The 22,639-nt window shown below is 40.0% G+C and overlaps 1 long non-coding RNA gene across 1 annotated transcript; it reads left to right on the plus strand.

The window, feature by feature from the left end:
* The first annotated feature begins 4,175 nt into the window (after positions 1 to 4,175).
* LOC117959479 lies at positions 4,176 to 21,647 on the plus strand. Its single transcript, XR_004659946.1, has 3 exons — positions 4,176 to 4,187; positions 9,356 to 9,361; positions 21,592 to 21,647. It is a non-coding gene; the product is annotated as an uncharacterized LOC117959479 (long non-coding RNA).
* The last annotated feature ends 992 nt before the right edge of the window (positions 21,648 to 22,639 follow it).

Raw genomic sequence — 22,639 nt, forward strand, 5'->3', positions numbered from 1 at the left:
ACATTCATTTGGCAGAATTTCCTGCGGCACCGGAGCAATCCCGGAGGTGGAACATCAAGGATATAGACCAACATTGGAGTAACTACATTCAGATAAACTGACATTCAAAAGGAATACATTTGAAATTTAATGTTTTTTCATATTACTTCTGTGTGTCTCAGGTGTTTTGAGGGATTCTTTTCCATTGCATGCTGAGACATGAAAACTGTTCAGGTACAATGAAATAACTTGAAAACATAAATAGAAAATCCAAAACTGGTTTTGTGATATTGTGAGCGATTATCTCGCTGTGTGGATGTTGTTGGTCACGCTGTACAGCGGCAGCCTATAAACCGTGTCCACAATAATGCGAATACATGCCCACACTTCATGGCCTTCAGATGGATTTCTTAAAGTTCAAGACAAACCTCTTCTTCCTCTGCAAACAACAACATTGTGGCAGTAGGACAGAATTAGACAGACCGCCTGGTGTGCACTTTCACACCTATAGTTCGGTAGAGTCGGTGCAGTTTGTGGGGAAGTTGCAACATTATTGCATTTTTCATTTGGTTCACTTTGCTTTGTCAAACGCACCAAACACTGTAAACACGTCACGAGATCGAGATGGTGGCTTGATATTGGACAGACTGTCCGAAACTCACCGACAATGAAATATGACAAGAGATCGTGGGTGGGGTTATACAATCAACGTTTCTGAATCCGGTGTCTGGGGTGAAAGTCCTGTGTGTTTGACCCATTCACGACCCCAACTAGCCTCCCTCCGCGAAATATTAGGCTTTCATACCATTTGCTACCGTTCATGCCTTTACACCAGCCCACACAAACTGGACTATGCAACCAGATGCTCCAGGGTTTGTTCTATGCGGACCAAACGAGGTAGGTGTGAAAGCAACCTTAAATTAAGTTTAAGCTGCAGTCTGACTCTCACTGTGACCACCTATTTTAATATAGTTAAAAACGTAACAAATGCTGTCTTCAACATATCTTTCTGTTTTAAAACGCCTCCACAAGCATTAAATAATCATCTGATTGAAGGTCGTAAATGCTTCCTGATAACCAAGGCTAACAGTAACTCCTGGGCAACCGCACCCTCGATCGATAAACTATGTGTTTGGGTCCGACAGCATGAACATAAAGATATGATAGAAAATAGGCTTTTTAATGTCGCTGCTATGTGGGGGATGTCTCTGACAGGGTCTGTGAAGATTGGCAAACATAAATCTGTGTTTTTTTTAAGATGCTACACTGTGAGACTAGTGTTTTGGATTTGATACAATCTTTCATTCATTTTCAGTGAAAGAAAATATTGGCTTTGTGGGCATTAAAAGAGCAAAATGAAAAGTGTGTTTTGAAAACAATTGCACAAAAAACAAGGGTATTGCAGTATGGTTTAAATCAGGATCCATTGTCAGATTAAGCAAGACCAACAGACTTAGGATCTCTCGCAATCACAAACACACACAAATAAATGATGTTAACGTGAGGAAAGCATAGTGGTTAAAGAACATAGGGCTACATAAGTCACACTACTAGTTATTGGCATAGTAATTGAATAGGTGCTCAATCTTATGTAGACTATGCACTGAGTTGATTAGTTATTACTGGCACCCTGTAATTTACTCCCTCATTAGAAACCACATCCACCTTCCAGCGTAATCCCTCTCAGAGTAGAAGGGTAAAAGATGCACAGTGGCAGGGAGAAGATAGATGGAGACTCTCGTTCCTATGTTGCATATTGAGTCGTAAAATGTGGCTTGGCATTTGCAATTCAAACACAATGATGCTTCTCCTATTTTATTTCTAAATCGATGTTTCCTTTCAGCGGCATTTTTGCTGACAAGTCAGGGGGCTGATCAGATGAATAAGATGCTGGACGACGGCATCACATGATGATAAATTTCATCATGCAGACATCTGTTCATGTTAGTGTGTCTGATTTGCATAAATTTGTTTTGTTTTGTCCCCTTTCACTAATAACATTTACTTTTGTTTGTTGTTTTTGTTCCACAGGAGACAAACCCGAGTGGCTGCTACCCTAAAAATATGTTTGTTTCCGTGGCAACCACGGTCCAAACATCAGCTTTTCTTGGTGGTCAGATGACAAGAGTTTTCATCACTGCAACACAGACACTCCCATGTTGACATCAGGGGAACGTCACATAACACGTCTGAGGTAATGACAGGGAAGCTGGTTTTCTCCCTTCATGGGCCAAAGCAGCAGGCCGGTTCCGAGGGCCGCATTAAATGGTGAGTGAAAATACGTTTTATGGTTTCCTGGCACAAAGCAAAAAATGCCTGACTAGTTGGACTGACCACATCGCAGCCTTAATGACTTACAGAAAATGCGCAAACACAAGGGAGCATTTAAAATAAAAAAAGTAAATTTGGTATTCATTTTTTTGATTTAAAAAAATGAACGGGACAACATAGCAAACCCAAGTCATACGGACACCTATACTCACTTTCAAGGTATTATTTAATAAGTCCCTTAACCAAAAATACCTAACCAACTGTGTGTTAATAGTATATGTTGAAGAAAAAGGAAATGCAAAAAGTAGAGAAGAAGTGTCAAACCATACAAGTCTGAGACATTGCAAAGGACCAAACAGAGTGTGTGCGTTGGCATGTTTATACACATGTTCTTACAAGTGTCTTTGATTTGTGTGTGTGAGTGAATGTCTATTTTCGAGTGGCACCCCAGGTTGTGTGTGTGTGTGTGTGTCATGGGACAAGGAAGAGGAAGAGAGTGAATGTAGTTGAACGTGTTGTGTTTGTGTGTGTTGACCGGGGTTTGTGAGTTAGACGAAGGTGTCGAACCACCCAGGGCTAACAACGACACAGCTGTGGGGCAATTTACCCAACACTTCCAAGGAATTCATGGTGTGCATTATAAGGAAGGATGAACTAAGAGGAGAACGACACCATCAAAAAGCTGCTGCGGATATATTCCTGACTTCCTCAGTGCTTTTGTGAAAAAAAGTGCTAGCTTTGTGTTCACTTCATTTTGAGACTCTCTGCAAGTCTGTGGGTGTTGGGATGTCCGTCAGTGTGAGATGCTCTGGATCATTATCATGTGCCTTCAACTCGTTTCAGGATAAAGTGAAGGAATTCAGAACCAGGGTGTGATATTTAGCTTGACTGTGTTGAACCAGCTCAAAGCGGTTCCCGTAACAGCTATGAGAGGGTGTTTTTCATTGAACAGGGCTGGTGGTTTGTCTGAAGCATACATTTCATGAAATGTTCAAAAATAAGATGTTTGTCAGACACTGAGATAAACACATGCCCATTTCACAATTCTTACATATTTCCCAAGACTCAGATTTTGGACTGTAAAGCTAACATATTGGACGGATACTTATATATATTTAATATCTTTCCACCTGAGAGTTAGATAACATGCTCATGTCTGTGATAGTTAGAGCAAGGAAGCAATTAGCTTAGCCTAGCATAAACACCGGAAGCAGCTAGCCAAGCTCTTTCCAAAGTTCAAAAATATGCCTCCCAACACACATTGTATCTTGTTTGTATAATCTGGACAAACACACAATATTAATATTATTTACGTGCTGTTCGGTGCTGTTACCATTTCTTTGGAGAGTCAGGTGGACGTCAACAACCCAGAAAGCCCCTTCGCCCAGCTCTTGTTGGTCAAAAATAGTTTGAGCAACCCTTGCCTTTTCCCCTAATTTTACCATCAGCAACACAGAAAGAAATCTGGGAATTGTTGTTTTCAGTGCAATCTGAACTGCAGTTTTAGCAACACCAGCAGCACACCACACCTAGTTCTGATGTGAGACCCAAACACATCACATCTAACACCAGGTGTTAAAAATACTTGACTCAAACTCAACCAGTACATCCCACAAATAAAACTTGTGCGGATGGATGAAAGATAACATGCATGTGGCTGTCTTTTAAATGCAGGTTTGTTTGCATGTGTCTGTGCATAGTAGTGAGAAAATGATTGCAAATAATTACATGGCATTTAATTCAGTGTATATTGACATACGCACTGAGAATGTTTATTATTCACCAAATGTAAAAATATAGCCACAGGTATATTTGTGAGGGATCAATGATGGATTAGTATTAGTGTGTGTGTGTGTGTGTGTGTGTGTGTGTAAAAGGTAAGACAAGACAGATGTTTTTACCCTAAGCTGTGAACAGGTTGCAGGAGCATTATTAAAGTAGTAGTAGTAGTAGGTCCCTCATGAGTGAGCTTTGTGTCTGGAAACATGGGGGCTTTACTGTAAAAAGAGTATTAGTGTCTGCACACCGGATGTGTAGTGAAACAAACTCCCGCTTTCACTTTTCCTAATTTATTTTGTTTTATTTTCCAATCACACTGATTGATATAAGAACATTTACCATTGCTGCACAGGCTACCTCCCAAGCAGCCTTTGTGCCACGGGCTTCACTAATGAATGTGATGTAAGTGTTATAGAGCATGTGGTTTCATATTGGTGATGGATGGCGGGGTTTGGTGGCCTATTTTGTGTTTGAGGTAGAGGTGCATTAATCACTATTAAAGACGGCTTTTAAATGCTTTCCCTGTAGTGATTTAGACTCCGCGGTGGACAGTGTGCGTACCAGCGAGGAACCCGCTGCTGCTGGTATCCATAATGAAGCACTTACTCAACCTGCTGCCAGGAGACAGCAAGGTCACGGTAAGTTGTTATAGTCAGGGTGAAGAAGTTTACGGGCACACTCAAGGCCAATCTCAAATAAACACGTGGCTGCATGTGCATGCAGAGACACACTGTTTGACAACACTGTCATATGCTAATGTACTAAATGCATAAACTGTACGATTAAACAATCATCAGATGAGAATGTGGATATTAAATGATTCTGTAAAACAAGGGACTACTAAACAAAAGGCAGATATCTCACTTACACTATCTGCACATGACAACTACAGTTTGGTTAGAGCAAAAGGTGGATATTTTGGGAAACGTTCCTATTTTGTTTATGGCAGAGGGTTTGATGAGAAAACTGAGAACACTGGCCACAGCTGAGAGAAGGTTAGCATAGCTTAGTGTAAAGACTGGGAAATTAACACTTAACGTTTTTATTTTGTTTAATCAATGCAAAAATCAAACATGTAAAGGTGACAATTATGCATCATATAAAGCATCAGTTCTTATTCTGTCAGAAAGCAAATAAGCATATTTCCCAAAATGTTTAACTATTCTTTGAAGGTTACGGAAACATCGTGGATACTGCTAATACACTAGGGTTAATTAATAGTGTTAGCAAAAACAACTGGTAAGGAAAGCTCGTGGTTATGGTTAATAAAAGGGTGATTGCAGACCATATCTAGAGAGACATGCCCAATATTAATCCAATTCTTAGAATACTGGGCTGGAATTAATTAAGAAGTTTTTGTTCCTGACATGTAAAAATGTATGTCAAAGATTGCTATTATTTTCATGGATTGTACTTATTTATGACACTAGGATTACAGCGAAGCAGTCATTATATAGTTCTGCAGCTCACAGATGGCACATATAGTCATATACACATATTTAGACAGAGCATGACAGAGAGAGAGAGAGAGAGAGAGAGAGAGAGAGAGCGAGAGTGTGTGTAGCAGTTCTCATAATAAGAAGATGGAGTGGAGGCTTCAAAGTATGCATTCACACAAAATTTCGCTTTATTAGCATCACTCAAGTCAATGAGGCACACAATATAATGTACAAAGAAACACGCAGCAAACCCAAACACAGCTAGAAGCATCATAGAAGACTGTTTGATTTGAACCCAATCAACAGACACATCAGTGACTTCATTCATCGCTTATGCTTAGAGAGAAGCTGGTGCTTGTCGAGAAATGTAATTACCTCGACTTGAAAGTCAACATCAATCTGTCCTCTTGAGCCTCGTGAGTTTGGTTTGACTTTGAAATGCCAAATACACTTCAGCACCTCTCCAAAATACCTTTAGTTTTTTTTATTTCACACAAATAGATGGAGAGGATAGATTTATAGTGGCAATTAACTGAAGGCGACGTAAACAACTTAATGATTAGGCTAGATTAAAGGCTGGTAAAGGCTAGGCCACCTAAAAGAAGTTTGTTAAGATTAAGGTCGGGCCATCCACTTTGTAATCTAATTAGTCATACTGTGCCTGCAACTTCTGCAGACTGAAGCTACGTGTGTATTGTTAAAAGTTGCTGATAAAGAAGATGAAGATTAAGTGTTGGAGAGGTCATAAAATACATTTTTACAAGTGTCCTGAGAATTCAATATTCAATGTGCTTCCTTCATGGAACCCTATTATTTCAGTCTTTGTGCAGTGAGCTCATTCATCACACAAAAACATTTCTAAAAAACAGAACAGAAAAACGAGTTAAGTGGATGTCCTCTTGGTAACATGGTGTGAGGGTTGAGCAGCATTGTTGAACAGCTAAAGCACTGTAATATGTATTTATGTAAGCTCATATTGATTTAATGTTTTTCTTAGGCAGCTGTTTCATAAATCCAGAACAAACCTTTTTAAAGAAGGTTAAAAGGGCAACAAAATCCCACTCACCTAAACTTGAAATTGTAACATAATTAGATAAGTATGAATAGTAAGTCACTGTGAGACCTTTAAGGTTCATTTGTTCTGTCATGTTGATACAAAGGCTGCCAGAGTCCGTGTGGCCTTCCATCATCAGGCCCAATAAGCTGCTTCTCCCCCCACACGGAGTACCACCGTCGGCCTCCTGAAATTAATTACATTTCCAGATAAACAAAGGGTACCTGCGTGGAGGACGGAATAAGCATGTGATTGAGGGTGAGAGGGGCGACTGATAAATAGCTCTTGCACGTACAACCACTTCTCGGTGACCCCGGAGGTCAGGAGAGTAAGACCCTAGTTACCACTGACTGCATCTGGAAGTGAAACAATGTGGTGCAACTTCCTGTTTTTAGATGGAAGGAAATGGACACTAAGGGCTGATTGAAATGGGTTAGATACACATCCAACTCTGCAATCATATAACTGTCGCTCAGAGATAGATAACTAAAGCCTCCTGCACACTGGCGTTTTCTTTGTCTTTGCACACCAGAAACGTGACTGACGCGTCGCTGCTGCTGCTAAACATTCAACCCTGGAAGGGTCTTCCTGATGAATGGAAAACCTGACTGAAAACACAAAGCAAATGATAATTTTCCTCAGCTTTGCAACCCGAAGGTCTTTTTTATTATTGGCTTATAAATTATCTATAATGCATTAGTAAGTAATATTTATTGTTCATCAACAAAGCCATTAACTAATGGTTATAAACCCTTTATAAAAGGGTAACTTTGTAGAAAGTAGTACTGTGTTATTTAAACCCAAACTACAAAAAAAAAAAGGAGTTGGTTGAGCCACCACCGCAGCAGCAGTTAGCACGTAGGGTACTTCCACAATGCACGTTCATGAGTGTTTCAAAAAGCATGGAAGGGAGGGGGGGGGGGGGGGAGACGGGATTAGGAGTTGGGAGGGGGGAGCTAGCCTCTGTTTTGTTTGACAATACTTTGAACATCAACAAGAAGTGAAGTCACCCTTTAAAAAGGAGAAGCACAACAAGCATGTGCCATCTTGAGTTTGGTGACATGAACACTCGCAAGTCATAAACATTCAAATGTTTCCTTTCACCTTCCATCACAAAATGTAATCAGACCAAATATTTGTGTCAATCAAGGAAACCTGATTGACAGTTAAAAAATATCAATTGGAAAATGTATTTTGACTCCTGCTGCAGAGCACCTGTGTGCAGTAGGAAGTTGTCATTTCAAGATAAAAATAGCTTCAGGTCCCTGAAGCCTTTCCTCCACAAACCATTGAGTGTTTGAGTGGAAAGGTTGCTCCAGCGCATGTATTTATTCATCCTGCCTTTCAAACAAAGAAGGTGAACCAACCTGCGCGTTCTCAGACTGAACCAACCTCGACAATGAGACCATGGACAAACAAAGAGAGATGGATAGAGCAGAGCTCCCCTCTGGACGTCGGCTCTGAAAAAGGCCATCCTCTTGCTCCGAGTCCTGCTGTCTGAGCGTCCTAATCTGGGGGTCTCGCTTCTCTCCCTCCTCTCGCCTTTTGAACGACAATCCGTTGCACTCCTCTCTGCGGTGTTTATCATGACCCGCTCAACCTCTGACCCTGGATTTGACCAATTCCTGTGACACCGAAGGACGTTGCCACTGATGTGGAAAATACTCATCCATCCATATTTCAGGAGAGTTTCTAAGAAATGAAATGGTGACATAAGCTTAGAGTATGAGTCATTTACTCTTTCAGCTTTGACTACTGGCAGACTTGAGTGAGTCACCCCCTATGAGCGGACAGATCTGGTGACATCATTAGCTGACCCATCATTTTAAATTCTACGGTATTTGCTTTGCCCTGTTGTACAAATGTGACAGTCTCATTTGGAACGGTTGACAGTGTACCGTTAATAATTCAGCAGCAAATAAAAGCCATATTGCAGCAAATTGCCTCACTGCTTTATCCTCCCTTATTGCTGAAATCCTGATTATGAGATCATGGGTTAGATCAGTTTTAGAGTGTGACTGTATTAAAAAAAAGGTCATAGTTGACCATAGTATAGGATAGTTGTTCATATTATAAACATTTTCCATATAAACATGTTTGACTAGCTTCTGGAATATACAGATAATACGACAGCCATAACACCAACGTTGACTTGTTTTATGCAATTGCAAACTGAATTTCTATTTAGGACTCAAAGCATGAAAACAGGATTATTTAAAACCTTTCTTAAAGCTGTAAATGCAGCGGTTGGGAGAATTTATATACGTTCCAGTGGAGCTTAATTTAAGCAGTTTCATAGCACTCACTTTGAAAGCCATTCCTTGGGTGAACTGCAAACGAGCAGTTTTATTAGCAAACCGCAGTGACAACCATTATAAATAAAAGAAGCCACACGGCAGCCCGTTAAGTGTGGTACTACCTTCAGAAGAGAATGAAAGGATCATTTTCTTGTGCTTTCTGAGACCTCTGGCCTGGAGGCAAAATGGAGTTGTCAAGAGCTAATACAAAAGTAGAATCAAATAGATACATCTCACGTCAATGCCATTACTGATAGTCCTAGAAGCTCCGAGCTGCGCTGCGGAGGTCGATAATAGCATGAACTACTGCCGTGATACCTCTGCTCTATAGTGATTGCCACAGATTTAGGTTTTCTGAAAGTGATGTTTGTGAATGCATCATTTTGTCCTTTTAACCTCCCTCCGGTCAACAAAGCTCCACGTAATGCACCGTTCTTTGCTTTCTTTCTCAGAAGCAATTAAAAAAAATAGGATGTCACAAATGCCCAAAGCAAACATTCTTTTTCTTTCTCTCTCTGTTTCTCTCTACAGTGCAGACATGCGTGGGTGGTTATTGTTGCTTGATGGAGCTAATGTAAATATGCGGCTGCTCTTCTTTGAGAAATCATACTGACAGGCGACTGTTTTCATTACACTTAACAGCAGATAATGAACATTCAAGCTCTGACAATAACAACCTGTTTCTGCTAACCAATTATCTGCTCTACCTTCCCTTTTATAATTCACATCTTTTGTGGAGCACAAAGTGGTAGAACTATGTTGACAGGGTGTAACAGTATATTGTGTTGTCCTATTCTGATTCAATATGTGTGAGGAATTTAACAACCCACTGTCTGTTTATTCAAAGTCTGTTGAACAATGCCATTACCTGGTTGTTACATTGTGAAGCAATGCTTTTGTTTGTGTTCTACATCCTGCTGAGAAGCCACTCTGAATAGGTAAGGCAGAACATTTGTCATGCCTCAGTCATATCATTCTTCTATGAAGTGAAATCTTACAGGAAACTGAAACTTGTAAGCGCAAATGTATATTGTATATATAGTAACACTGCTGCAAAATCAAGAAACATGTCTGTATAAACAGACAATACATTTGTGTCTTTCTTAATACACTGACTCAAAATGCAAATCATGTGAATCATCCAAGCTTTATAGTAATATTATTATTATTATTATTAGGGGTTTCACATTTTCCAAATCCTTGATTCAATTTCATTTTTCGATTCTTAGGTCACGTTTCAATGTGATTCTTGGTTTTTACATTTGTTTATTTTTTTAAAGCACCGGTTGCTATGCAATTTTTAGACTTTTATGCCACATAATACTAACCTTTGTTTGTTTTGAGACACACATGCCACAGTTCTTCATGTAATGTGACCATTGTCTTTAGTAAAATGAAATGTTTGTTTGTCTACGGTTTTAAATAAAAAAGAACATTTGTTGATGTTTTATTATCATTTATGACCATATTTATGTGCAAAAGTTTTTTCAACTAAAGAACAAAAAACATCAAAGTGGAACATAAATGGCTAATAAATAAAGGTTTCATTATGAAAGAGGTTACAGAGAAAAGCGTGTTGTATCGTTCATTTATGCATACATTATCTTTTTCATAGAGGAACTGCACTGATTTTACATATCACAGTCTGTTTACAGGTCTCGGGGAGAACTACATCTGTAAAAAATGAAAAAGCAATTGAGGTCTTAATCTCTGCCTGAGGCTAGAGGCTCAACGCTATATCAGCCGCTGCTAGAATGACGCACCCGAATCTCCGACTTGGCAACATCCAAACCTAACAAGCAAACATGAACAGAGATGCAGGTAATAGTTTCCTGAAATGTTACCAAAGATCCGTTGGAAATTGATAGATATCAGCAGCAGGCCATTATATTCCAGCTATAAAGTTACAGCTCAGGTACATTCCTGCTTGGGGCAGAGAGCCCTGGGCTGCAGCCACCATATGCATGCCAGCTCAACAGGTTTGACTTTCCTTTCAGCCTTTTCCTAACATAGCCATCTGCCTGCAGGATTAATAAAAAACAAAAAACAACTGTGCTCTCTTCTCAAGCACAGGATTTACATGATCAGTTGCCGATTAGCACAGCTCCGGTCAGCTCAGTGCAATCGTGTTACACAGACCGAATCTTGCTTCCAGTGTACTGACGCCTTAAGTCAGACTTGTATTGTGGATTTAAATGCAACCTGTGCATTTTATGAGTTGTTAAGCTTATGGATGGGTTTGACGTCCCATTTGTTCTTGTGCAGCATGGATTTGTGTTTCATTTCAACAATAAAATAAAGGCACCCTTTAAAAGATAATCCTAACACAGGTATATTGTATGAGTTTGTTCAGTGTATGGGCCCTACTTTTAACGCTCTAAGCGCTCTGCGTGAAACACAGGTGGATTTAGGGCGTGTCTAAATCCACTTTTGTAGTTTAACGGCAGAAAAAGGATCCGTGCGCCAGGCGAATGGCTCAAAAGGTGTCTTCATTAATTTACAGGTGTGTTTTGGGCGTAACATGCAATCAACCAATCAGAGTGTCATCTCCCATTCCCTTCAAAAGCCAGGTGCGTTTGTACCTCGGCACATTACCGTTAGATTTTTATATTTAATTTTGTGCATGTTTGTGTGCTGCTGCGCTTCCCTGTGTGTGTGTAACAAGCACAGTGTGTGCGCACTGTGAATAAGCCTAGGCCCATTTTACTAATGCGCTGTTAAAACAACATTAGGAATAACAATGAAATGCTGCACTACTGACTGCAATGTGCCATGAATTCACCTGAACACACCGCCATGGAAGACCAGCACGCCCGTGGGCGAAAAGATGGGTGCAGGTGCATTTGCAATGTAAACGACGTGGGCGCCAGACGGTCTTAAAATAGCAAAGACACTCGCGTTGGGCTGTGCGCCGTGCTGCGCCGGGTGCCAGGTGTACGGATTTGCATATAAGTATGCAGCTGCCATCACATGAATCGGCTTTGAAAAAGGCTAAATGAGCAAGTGGTGCCTTTGTGAAAAAGGCAGCATGTGATTTATTTGACCTTTGACCTGTAGCAGTGAGTGTGTACAGGAACTAATTGATGTATCAGATATTGTACACGCACTTGGAGAGAAGAGGGTCACCGATGATGCCTGGAATAAGCATGACAGGGAAATTATTTGAAAACAACAAACCTAATTCATTTCCCACATTGTACATTAACGTATAGAACATAAAACCCTCTCGCCCAAACACACACACAAGGTTAGTCAAGGACTGGAACTTAGCTATCTGATCCTGTGCTGTGATTTTTCTAACCTCCTCGTTGATTTACAGCAGCTGAAGTGGGCACAAACACTCGGCCGCGAAGCGGCACAATAAACTTATGACCATATCTCATCACACCGCCAAGGCTCTGCAAATTAAATGGATTTATCTCTAAATCAGTGACATATACTTCAAATGCATCATTGTATCCAGCTCAAGCAAAGTGTCTCCATCTCACCCCTCAGACATTATGCAACCTCTCCAGAAAGGCAAAGCTGTGAGGGAAAAGTTACACAGGACAACAACACTGACCAGATTTGTCTCTTAAATTTCAACTTTTTAAAGGAATAGTTTGACATTTTAGAATATACACTTATTTGGTGTCTTATTTGATGAAAAGATTGATGCCACTCCCATGTCAGTGTAGCAGAGCAGGCGTTGACTAGCTGAGTGAAGGATACCATACAGACTGTAAGCAAATCAGCTAGCCTAGCTTACTTCAAAGCTAAAAAAACAAAACAATATTGCCTACCAGCACCTCTAGAACTCACTAATTAGTATGTTAAATATTTGTTTGAATAATGTTGTGTATACATGAGACAAACAACAAGCATTAACTGCTTTAGACGTGCCGGTAGGCATATTTTTGACACTGGCGTTACTCGGCCCGGCTAGCTGTTTAGCCTTGATTCCAATCATAAAGCTATGCTAAGGGCTTTAGTCGTAACGCTATTACCAACCGGGAAATCTACAGACACACAGCACAAAGAGAAAAGTTTTGTATTTGTCAGCAAGGCTGATAGGCAAACTGTGCTTTAACTGGGAAAAGTGTAAGACCTTTCCTGTATTATGTTGCCCTTCAGTAGTTTAAGCAGTATAAGAAAAGCCACAAACGATACATTCCAAAATATGAAACCATTCGTCTTTGTCCACGGTGATCGGTCCAGAGATTTTTTTATCTTCATAAATCCATAATAGAAACACTTTTTTGGAAGCAATAAAACAGGCTGGCGGATGGCAGTTCTCTATACAGCTGGGGTCAAGACAGAAAGAAGAAAAAACGTCATTCACATATTATTCTACAGCAAGTTTCTAGCTACCAATCTGAATTGGCTCTAATCAGGACCCAACTACAGCAGATAGAAAAGGATGGGTGATGGGGTTAAAAAAAAGAAAAGATGACGAGATGGGTCTTTTCTGTGCCAGTGCATGTCTGACAGCCCTAACCCTCCCCAGTGCAGCAGGGGCAGGTCTGTTTCTGCAGGACTAAATTGGCTGTCAAAGCTGCCAAAGACAACCCTTCACATAAGCAGCCTACTCAGATTTCTCTTGTAATATGAACGGGGGGGGGGATGCAATTACCGCTCCCTATTCGTATGTCATCTCTAGAGGAGGTTAAAACACAGAGACACTCTTGTTATAACAACTCCCCCAAAACTAATTTTCCACTTACATAACAGACACAGGTGTATGGGATCCCATTACCTGAACCACATAAGATTGTTAAAACTGTTTTACATTATATGCTATTACTCTTTATTCTTCCTCAGTCTTAATAAACGCTCTTGAACATACTGACTCACTGAGGCCACATAGCGTATATTACATTATTTATTATTACATTAAAGGCGTCTTGTCCATAGGTCTAAAGGCTTTTTGTATTCCCCTCAACAGTAATGCTAATGCTCCTTTGCTCTAGGGGTGGGAATCACCAGAGGCCTCAAGATGTGATATCATCACAATACCTACGTCATGATACAATATTAGTGCAATTTTAAACACATTGCAATATTCTGCAATCTATGACCTTTTTTTTTTCAACTTCAATTTTTTACCCGTTACAAATGATGTTCCAAAATCGAAACTTTGTCAACAACTGTTATATTTAAAAAGATACAGTTCTGTTTGTTCATCTCACTTTAATTTTAATGCTGCAAAATAGGACTGTCGAGTGGACAACTGACCAAAAGTATATAATAAAATGATTAATACTTGGCATCAGTGTATCGATACAGTATTGCCATGGACAAATATTGCAATACTATGCTGTATCGATTCTTTCCCCCACCCTTATTTTGCTAAGCTTAAAAGGAGTGCATCAAAGCCGAACAATACTCCCCTGACATCCTCATTACAATAATTTATCCCATTGAAGTGACAGAAACACTTTTCCAAAATGACCTCCTCTTTAAATGCAAATCAACATAATGTAGCTATTACAGTAATAGCCTGTATACTCTACAGCTCTACACAGATAGCTGAATAGCATCTGTCTTTAATTTTTTTTTTTTTTATCCTGGATTGAATTTTTTTTCCTTATGGTCAATAATTCCATGAAAGGTCAAAAAGTGAAGCGACAAATTGATCTTACTAAAAAGTATTTTCAGTTTCCAAAGCCTGACATAGTTTATCCCTCTGTGTCATAGCGCTTCATTGTTGACCAAAAATGATTTAAAACACATGAGCACAGTTCCATTGGGTGTCATTATCCTCCATTTTGATGAACATAAGCACTGTAGTTTATCCCACATACAGCAAACGGTACTGCTGGACCAGAGCACCAGATCTGCAGCTAAAAATAGTCCCCAACAAATACTCCTTGTTGAGTAAGGTATGCCAAAAACTACAGTCCCTAGCAGTTTTATGAAAGTAAAGTTTCTGAACAGTTTTTTAAGATCTGGCTGAGCGCAAAAGACAGTAAAGTAATTGTTGCTTTAGTCTTTTCATGAGATTGGTTAGTATAGAATATCATCATTCTTCTTCAAAAGGATAATTCTGCTTACTTTGGGTCCTATTATTCAAAGTTTGGGCCATTATTCCTACTGGTTTTAAGAACAGTACTTTGTATTTTCTCCAAACATCCATGACTAATTACAGACCGACTTCCTAGTTTAACTTTGACCTAACACACTTGCAGTAGTTTTTCTCCTGATAAATTCAATCATAATTAACTCCTGCATACTTTGCACTCTTCACTGCACTTGTGTCCCAATCTATCTATATTGTTTCTGTTTATAGTGTGTATTTATATTGTTTGTTTTGTATGAGTAAGCACATTGTGAGCATTACGATCCAAAAGCAAATTTCCTTGTATGTCATACCTGGCAAATAAAGCTGAGTCTGATTTGATTTAACTAACAAATTCATTAAGCAAGACTTTGATTTTTTTGTTGTATCATACTAAATTGCCCCGAATAAGTCTGTAAAAATGCAGAAATTTGAAATAGATTGACAGCTACAGTAACAGATGGATGTCTCCGCCCCATGTCTGACCAGATTTCCTCATTAAATGGGCTGCTTTGACACAGCCGAGGTGATCGATGGCATGGCTCTCTCATCCTTGTGTGCTCCTGACATGATTAATCATTTAAACTCCCCCATCTCCCAACTCCACAGCAACACCTCTTCAAGCTCACTGGTGTCCTACGTGTGGACATCAGATGTAGGAGTGGAGCATGCACATGCAGGAAATTGCCAGGTTTAACCAAGTCAAATGTAAGACTTTTTAAGAACAAAAAAAATAAATAAAAAGAAAGTCAGATGTCAGACTCAGGAAACCTGGTCTGAAACAGACAATTATTTCCCTTATTTCCCCATTCGCATTATAGGACTGGTGTCTAGTCAACGTGAAAACAGCGTTCTGAAGTGCTGCAGGAATATTTCACTGAGCATTAGAGGCAGCGTTACACGTAGAAGATAATAACTCAGTGAATTTTAGACTTTTTAAGGCCTAAAAGTTAGATATTTAAATGTTAGACTTTTTTAGATTATTTAAGACCCCACGGAAACCCTGAAATGTAGATAAAATGTCTGAGGCAAGTCTTAAAAGTTTAAAGACTTTGGGGTAGACATCTTCAAAGAGTGGAAGGCCACAACTAAGGACATTCCCCAGACATTCTCCCACTGCAGTGAGTCACTCGTGTTGTTCCTGAGCTCCATCTGACATTCTGACTCCGCTCTCGGAAAGACCTTTCCACCAGCTGATGTATTTCTTCTGCTGCTTTCCCTTCTCCCTTGACAGAAGAGGAGGTGATTCAAAACTCAAGGGAGGTGGAAACGGGGCTGATGACTTGTATGACACATGAACTTCTCACAATCTCATTACCCATGATCTATCATCAGCAGCCAGTCGGCCTGTTCTCTTATAGCTGCAGCGTGGAGTCCCAACTGATGAGTGACCACCAGATGAATCACAATCAAACACTTCTCCCCTCTTCACTGCCGCCCCCATGGCAGTTATATCATAGAGGTTATCAGTGCGAGACAGCTCGGCGTGTAAATTAAAACAGAGACCGAAGCTGTCAGTCACCCTGTTCACAGTGAGTATATCCATCTGGGTCTCTACCATCGAGCCATGGAGGCACCAAGGACACGCAGCAGCCCAGAAATACCATTCAGAAATAGCTCCCACTTCCAACCTCCTCAGCTTTCTACTGTACGATTGTTATGTTCTTCATGAATACATTAGGATTTCATTGCACCACCGTGCTGCACACTCATGTCCTGGATCAAGAAAAAAGACAGTAATAATTAGAGTAACAGGAACGCAGGGCACACATCGGAAATGCTTCTCCGAAATATTTGCTGTTTATCTTTACAAGCATAAACAACTGAAATAAGTAACGTGTACCAGGTGTGTATGTGCATGTACTGTACACACACACACACACACACACAAAGAGGCACAACTCCTATTGGATTTCCATACCTTCTTTCGGTATAATGAAATGCAGATGTTGTTTTGCGCTCCAGACAACACAGCTCGTCTCGGCTTTCTAGCATGCAATCACAGGATTACCATGTGCCGCATGGTGATGCTGGTGAAGAGCTGAGATGTCTGAGTCGAGAGACAACATATGACACAAATTATAACTAATGTGTGACACACAATAATACCTTTCATGGCTTCTTTTAACGGCCACCTGAGCCAAACAAATACATACAGTATTTGTCCATTGTCTATAATGACTTGGGATGAGTCTTTTTTTTTTTTTCTTTTTTTTTTACTTGGATGAATTGGCCTTTCATAAAGTAACCCGGACCGCCAGAAGTTAGTCACCCATGACCAAGCGGGTGTCCATTTAGTATTAAATGGGAATATTTATGCAAGAAAACTTTTAATAGCCCACAACTCTGTACATCAAAGAGTCTTTTCTGGTATTTTAAGGGGATCCAGTGAGTGTTAAATGCTTTTCCCTCATTAAATGTCACTAAGTTAAGGGTGCCCATGAGTCATGTTGGGAGGATTTCCATCACGTGGGAGCTAAAAGCGTTTCAGGCCTTTTCGTGGTAAATGCATGTTTTTAGAGCCTTAGCTCATTGTCATTAAAATTCATTAAAAAGCTCCTGACATGTACTTTTAAAAAAAGACAGATGTTAAGAACAGATACCAGAGGATGAAAAAAAATGTCTGTATCACACATTTTAAAGAGTCGGATTAATTATCCAAAGAGAGTCTACAGCAAGCTCTTTGACCTTTGTCCCGTGACCCTTGTTAGCAAACAGAGAGCCTTAAGGGAGACTCTTCCGCCACTCTTTTTGCCACTAATTGGGCCCCTGAAACTGCCGCTAGGTTGGTAATTGTGGCATTGTGTCTAAATTTGCACTTCACTGCTTTACCCTCCTGTGATTAAAATTCATACAGGGCCCAGGGGTTAGTAGTGTGTCAACTGTGTGGGTGTATGGGGGAGAAGTGTGGGGAGCTGATAGAGCAAACCATGTAAATGACTTTTAGGTCATTTATACTGTTTCTCTCAGTCTTTCCACTCTCAGGAATAATTGGGAGGGAATTTACATAGTATAAATTGAACATAATATGAAAACCTGATGAAATAAGAACATTTATGTATTAAAACCAAGTGATCCTCTTGCATTGTTTGCTGCCTGACATATTATACTAATTCTTAGGTTCATAATTGTATTTAGAGGTTATATCAGAATAGGTTTGAATGGTTTCATTTTGCAAAAAACACCTAATTTTTATAGTACTCCACATCGCTGCAGCTCCTCTTTTCACCCTGTGTGTTGAGCTCTTTGTTCAGCTAGTGAGTGAGACCTCTCACTTTTGTTCCATCTTTGTTGGGAGTTACACTTTCGCAGTAGCTAGGTAAGGACTACTAGCCAGTCAGAAGCAGAGTATGAGGGCGTTCTACACCAAGTTATATAAATTCCAAGTTATTACCTTGTTCACATGCAAGATGGGTCTAATGTGTTGTGTGCTAAAGTTAGCATAATCTGCAAACTAGTCAATATGATGTGCGGACAAATCAGTAACTTGTGAGCAGACGAGTCACAAAATATATTTTAGGAATGTGGGGGCTAGACAAGTTCCATTCCATTCCATAGACACCAATTACTTTGCACAATACTAGCATACCTGTAATGTGTGTCAAAGTAAGCACTTTGCAATCCCAAATAGGATTTCAACAGTATGACATTATATCTGTTTTTACCAATGAGGGAGGACATCTTAGTCGGAGAACTGGTGACTCCTCTTGGCTGGTAAAGATGCCCGTTTGGTGGGTGGGTGTGGGGCTTCTGGGGAGATACCTCTATGAGGAGACTGTGCTTTGGGCTGGTAATGGGAAATGGATTGCATTTATATAGCACTAATTAGGGCTGGGCGATATAGAGAAAATCAAATATCATTATATTCTCGGCCAAATACCTTGATGTCAATATTGCGACGATAGCGCAGTGTTGACTATTGGTGCTTTAACAAATGTTATTTACACAATGACATTTTTGATAAATATTCTCCATAAATTATGTTATGAGTTAGTGGGTAAAGGTAAATAATAGAACAGCTGGAACAGTCTTGTAAGTTCAGAAAATGACATCACTTACTGTTACGCAGCCTATAAAATCTAAGACAATATCTAGTCTCATATTGCAACATCAATACAACATTGATATTTTGCCAAACCCTAACCCTAATTCTTGAAGACAGTTAAAGCCTATTAATCTCTCTCTCTCTCTCTCTCTCTCTCTCTCTCTCTCTCTCTCTCTCTCTCTCTCTCTCTCTCTCTCTCTCTCTCTCTCTCTCTCTCTCTCTCTCTCTCTCTCTCTCTCTCTCTCTCTCTCTCTCTCTCTCTCTCTCTCTCTCTCTCTCTCTCTCTACTGTGACCCTGAGAAGGATTCTCACAGTTCCTGCTCATATCCTGTTGGCTGTTTATCTATTTCTGGAGCCAAACTCTCAGGTTGTCTGTTTATTTTGGCATCCCACATGTTGGCTAATAAAGCCAGACATTTTACTTTCTCTTTCATTCACTCATTCTTTCTTTTCTCCGCTGTTGCAAGGTCTGAGTTGCCAGCATCTGATTCACAGGCCTGTAATACAACATTTTGTTTTGATTAAAAACTTTGTTTTTAATCAAATAGCCTGAGGCATGTACGGAATTGGCCTTTCACATTGGAACATTGTGTGCTTGTTTGCTTTTAACACTGGTACCCACCCACAATCATTAATCCACCAACTGAAACAGTAGCTGTGAGGTATCCCTCACAGCAAAAGCACCTTTACACCATTCATCACACAGTCTTTGGGTCTTTATCATCATTTGAATCCCCACAATACTTGTAAGAGCAAATTAGTACCCTTAGAATAAATAGGAACCAATCTTTGGTTCCTCAGATGCAACCACATTAACAACATAACACAAACACATATGGACCTAACATATTTAAAAATATATATATATGTATGTTTATGAGTGGCAGGGCATTTTTAACGATATACACTGCTACTAATATAGATCATTTTTGACCCACTTATTAAACAGTGCAGGTTCCAAAGACGTACAGTATGCATTTCAGGGTCAAAAACAGAATCAAACAAATGTGTTGGTTTTCAAATCTATTAAATCCTTTTCAATAACCCTGTGTTAAGAATCCGAAAATATCAATAAACTGAAATATCAACAACATGAAGTATTCTAACCCGAGCCAATAAAACTAAATGCACCTGAACAACTGCTGCGAGCTGCCTTATGTGTAAATGCTTTTTTTTAATGGGCCTACCCATTTCCAAGCATCAGAGCTTTGATGTGTTTGTAAGTTAAGAAAAATAACATTTGATTATTGCCTCGCAGCGCAACAATGGTACATCAATCAGAAACAGCAGTGTGTAGAACAAACAAACGTCGAGCTTCAGTGGTTGAGCTGAGGGGAGGGGGAAGCTAAAACAGGAAGAGAATGGGATTTTTCAGCAATTGTTCTATGATTGAAGTACTCCGCTCCCCAGCCACAGGCTATCACATTAATTCTGATCCCTCTTCCTCTATAGCCCCCAAAATCTTTTAATGAGACCTAACTCATGCCCTAACTGCCTGTGTTATTATAAATATACAATAACTGTGTGTGTGTGTGTGTGTGTGTGTGTGTGTGTGTGTGTGTGTGTGTGTGTGTGTGTGTGTGTGTGTGTGTGTGTGTAGGCAAGCTCAGAGCAGTTTTCCCCTTCTGTCAGGGTTGAAAGGGATGAGCAGCAGTTCCCTCTGAAGAAGAAATCACATCAAAGACATCAAATAGACCGAAAACACGGCGAGTCAAAATCAGGAATCTAAATGAGTATCATCTCACAAGACCAACCAGTCTGTGAACCACGACAGGCCTAACCCAAATATACTCCCTCAGAAACTATTAAAGATGGACAGCAGATGAACTATAAATAAGGATATCTATGTGTCCAATATATTGCACCTGACAAACTTTCAGTTTAAGCACAGGCTGGAGTCTTGAATATCTAACTAGCTTTACACTGTGACCCGGTATAGAAGGAGTATGAGAAATCTTTAATACGCTTTCAGCTTGCAGACCGGTAATCTTCATTAATAACAGGCAATTAAATTTTACCGCAACACTTAACAGTAAGTGCTGAGTCGGCCAACAATTTAAAATAATTCATCCTCGTAGCTAACCTTAGGGTTAGTGTTCAAAACATTTGATAGGCATCAGTTAGCCTCAACAAAGTCTGGCTCAATCGATGTACAGTACACTGCTGGATTAAAGCCTGACGTCCTTCTTGCTATTTCATCTTTCAGGCTTAGCACCGCCCAGGATGGTTGTGATTGGTTTGAAGAAATACAAACTAATCTGAGCGATTACAGCATAGGTTTTCACCTCCAGGTGGGGATGGAAGAGTACTAGAATATTTGACTCAAGTAAAATTACAAAATAGTACCTACAAGTACATTAACATGTCAACAGAAACACATCACACCACTGAGGCCCTATGTCCAAACCAATATATTATATTACCGTTATAGATGGCACTGGCTGCCTCTGCATACAACAGATTATCATATTACGTTCCACACCAGCCTTTATCACTGTAAAAGACTGACAATAAAAAAAGAGCTATGGACACCACTGTGGGTGCATAAAGCATTACTTAATTAATATTATTTAAACTCTGTATTGATACCCAATTGGGCCACTAAAATTTACACTCTGTTTGTTAGAACACACACAGGCCTTAAATGCCCACATACATGCTCAAGTCCTATACATGCACTAATACTACAGAAATTAAATAACCTGCCACTTCTTATAGAATCAACAGCAGATACAACATCCCAGAGATGACTTGACACTATAAACTCCACAGCTGCTGCAACCATAGCTAACACACAGAGCAGAGCTGCCCAGTTTTTACGCCACTTGTGGTAAACTCACAAGTTTTTCTAAAGACTCAGTCTGGACAGAAAGTAAGATATAACGGTTTCTGTTGTACTCACCAGTCTGAACCCTGTTCTCTGAGATTTGAGCACCGGGCGAAGTCCTCAACAACCTGCCCAGGTTCAACTTGCTCGCTCAATCTCGACGCATAACAGCAGCAGTCCAGCCAGTCTCTCTGTCCCGCGGTGTCCCGCTCTGTCCCGCTGACCTCCTGGAAGTTTTCTAACTTTTCGAGCTAAATGAGTCTCTGCAGTCACAACTGTGATACAGACATGACCACATGCCTCACTAAAGGTCAAAGTTCATAGGTCAGAGCTTGAAGATCCATCGTCTGTGAAGCATTTAGCGTGTATGCTAACGTCAGCACGCAGAAACAAGGGTGCGTTTGATTTGCGTCACACAGCGTGATGACCGGGTCGTGTCTATATTTAACAGTCTATCAGATAGACTGTTAAACCCCTTTCTTTCATGTATTGACCATTAAAAATATAAACAGGTCAACGGTAGGAATCAGTCTAGATGGAACTACAGTATCAGGTCTTAAGTGTAGTAAGAGTACACGGTTAAAGTTTACCGTTACAGCATAGGTGTTCACTTCCACGTGGGGATCTAAGAGTACTAGAATATTTTACTCAAGTAACAAAACTGTTACTTTAAAGACATTTTACTCAAGTAAAATTACGAAATAGTACCTAACAAGTACATTAACATGTCAACGTTTAGCGTGTCATGTTTAGCATTTAGCCTGTTAGCTAACGTCAGACGAAGCCACCTGTCGAATACGCAGAATCGTGGATGCGTTTGATTTGCGTCACACAGCGTGATCCCCTGGTCCTCGACGAATTAATCCCCATAGACTGTGAAACCCATTTCTTTCACCGTCTGTGGTCATACC

This window comes from Etheostoma cragini, chromosome 16 (genome assembly GCF_013103735.1).
Source record: "Etheostoma cragini isolate CJK2018 chromosome 16, CSU_Ecrag_1.0, whole genome shotgun sequence".
Taxonomy (NCBI): domain Eukaryota; kingdom Metazoa; phylum Chordata; class Actinopteri; order Perciformes; family Percidae; genus Etheostoma; species Etheostoma cragini.